The following is a 2689-nucleotide window of genomic DNA, read 5'->3' as shown; positions in this document are numbered from 1 at the left end:
GCTTTAGCAGTGAACACTCCCGTGAAGTCACTTTAAGGGTTGAACAAAAATGAAAGTTGCAAACAGAATAACAAGAAGATCATTCGGAATAAGTGTAAGAAGATCCTCTTTGCGCAACTCTATATAATAGACTCTGGTCCAATGCACCGAGTTCATCATTGACGTTTGAGACGGGCGCTGTTTACTAAGAATGAATACTTTTTCATTCATCGAGTTCATGCAAGTGTTCATTTTTAGTAAACAGCGCCCGTCTCAAACGTCATTGTGTTCATTCGGTGCATTGGACCGATTGGACCATTCCACGTTCACGTTCCCCCTCCCCCCAAAAGCCGAAAGGCTGCGTTGCACCGGGCCCGTAGCCAGAATGTCGGACAGCAACCCGGCGAAAATAGAGCTTGCTGACGTTTGATCATCTTTCTCTTGTACGCGCACAGAATGGATAGGATTTGTTTTCATCGGGAAACGCTTCGGAAGCGTGTGTTTGGGGGAACCTTTATGGTTCTCGGCAAGCATGCGCCGGGCACAAGAAAATGAGTTGTGCAGACTGCAGCGGATCAATCAGGTGGGAGACAATGGCGCTGCGTGGTTTGCGCCGTGCCGTGACCGAGCTGAAGACGAGATTTTTGTCTTTTACCACTCCGGCCTTATACACGGACAGAAAACTGTTAACATTGAACCAAAAAATATGATTGTTGTTTTCAAGTCGCAAAATTTTATAGAAAATACTACAAAATTTATTGTTTTAACAAGATTTGTTATGATAATATCAATAACGAAATATTATTATTTCAACAATACTTCAACAAATGAGCTTTTTGAAAAAGCTCGATCGGTTTCAATCCAAACATTAAAAAGAAACCTCAGTAGGTTTTGATGACAAAAAATAATATTAAATATGTTTCTTGAAGTCACAGCAATCTTTATTTACGTTCCCGATGCAAATGCTGCTCGATAGTTGTAATATACTTTATGTCGAACGGTTGTACGTTGCCGAGCATAAAGGTTCCCCCAAACACACGCGTCGCGATTCTATCGCTTGGCGACTACGATTCAGTCGCCGTCGGTATGGAAGCGTAAACGGAACATTCCTGCAGCGATCCAACGATAGAATTGCGGCTACTAGATGTCGCCGTCGCGGCGATGAAATCGCGTAGGTGTGGGGCAGCCTAAATGATTAGTCATCTGTTATTGAGAGTAACATCGTTTTATCTTAAAGCACCATTATATTCCGTAAATGGACAGTTAGTAATACAAAGTCTACTATCAAAAAATAGCGAATGTTATAATTTCTTATATTTCTGTAAAAGAGTCTACCAAAATCTATATAAGAACTAGGCATATGCGAAATTCCAATATTACACAAATATCTGTATAAAACCATACAATTCTCCGACCATTCATTGCAATACCTGTATAAAAAGCTTACATTTTTTGTATCCAGTTTTCCGCGAGCGGTAATGGCCGCCAGCTTGCCTGCGGGTTAGTCTCTGATTTGACATTTCTGGAGGTCAACTGCACCCACCACTCCGAGCATTCTGACCAATGTGGCATAAAAGAAGGTGCTGATTAAGTGAATTAAAGCCTTTTAATATACCACATTGATCAAAATGCTCGAACGGTGGGTGCAGTTGACCTCCAGAAATGTCAAATCAGAGACTAACCCGCAGACAAGGTGGCGGCCATTACCGCTCGCGGAAAACTGGATAAGTATATGTCTAGTTCTTATAGAGATTTTATTAGATATTCAGAATTATAAGAAAATAATCTAACGTCCACTGGTTGGAGACATAATTTTATATTCGTACCAGGACATTACCGTCCGTCCTGCCTCTGAAGTCCGGGATCGTACCCAAATTTAATCATTCACTTTGATATTTAATGGTTTCGATTTGTAGCCACGTATCTGATTATATATTATATTATACATATGAAACATTTTTGCTGCCTAAAAAGAAATAAGCATTTTGAAATGTTCTGCCAGTTTTTCTTGTAAACAATTTGCGATACATTGAAGTTCCAAAACTTCTGTTCTCGCATATTTTCATAAAGAATCTGCACCGAGGATTGTGAGTAACAATGTTGCGGTTCAACAAGGTAGGTTTTGCGAGTTATTGTCCGTTTTTGAAATACTGGTTTAATCTGCTTTCGACTACTATTTTTTACAGCGGCTGATAGTTTCCCGAATATACGACGGATTTAAAAAAGAATGATAGTTTCTGCAACATGCGAGCAAAACTTCCTAACTTTTGGAAGTCTGGAGGGTCTTATCATTAGTATGCATAGTTAACAAATAGAAATATTTAGGTAAGTAAATTATATACAACTAATTTCATAATTTTAATATTAAAAATAATTCTGTTTCAGATTGACAATTACGTTCTCTGCTTCGTTGGAATGCAGTTTCCGCCTAAAATGTTACTGAAATCCAGTTAAAAATAATTGTTTTAAATAAAAAACGAATAAAAATAAAAACATTGTTTTAAATTCAATGAAAATTTTCAAAAAGAAAAGCCATTCAAAACAAAAATAATGATTTTTGAAATAAACATCGATCTCTTGTTGAATCAACAATACTATTGTAATCAATCGAAGCTTTCAAAAAAACTTTCTAAAGCTCAAGCTTTTCAAGCTTCCATACAAACAACAATATTGGATTGTTGAAACAACAATAATTCTTATTACCGCCAAA

At 37.6% G+C, this 2689-nt stretch overlaps 1 long non-coding RNA gene across 1 annotated transcript; it reads left to right on the top strand.

Moving 5' to 3' along the window:
* Positions 1-1981: 1981 nt before the first annotated feature.
* Positions 1982-2428, top strand: LOC134217791 (uncharacterized). The gene is made up of 3 exons (XR_009981165.1): positions 1982-2094; positions 2166-2304; positions 2365-2428. It is a non-coding gene; the product is annotated as an uncharacterized LOC134217791 (long non-coding RNA).
* Positions 2429-2689: the final 261 nt, after the last annotated feature.

Source organism: Armigeres subalbatus, chromosome 2 (assembly GCF_024139115.2).
Source record: "Armigeres subalbatus isolate Guangzhou_Male chromosome 2, GZ_Asu_2, whole genome shotgun sequence".
NCBI lineage: Eukaryota > Metazoa > Arthropoda > Insecta > Diptera > Culicidae > Armigeres > Armigeres subalbatus.
The sequence above is the reverse complement of the archived record's forward strand: the minus strand, read 5'-3'. Positions and strand labels throughout refer to the sequence as shown.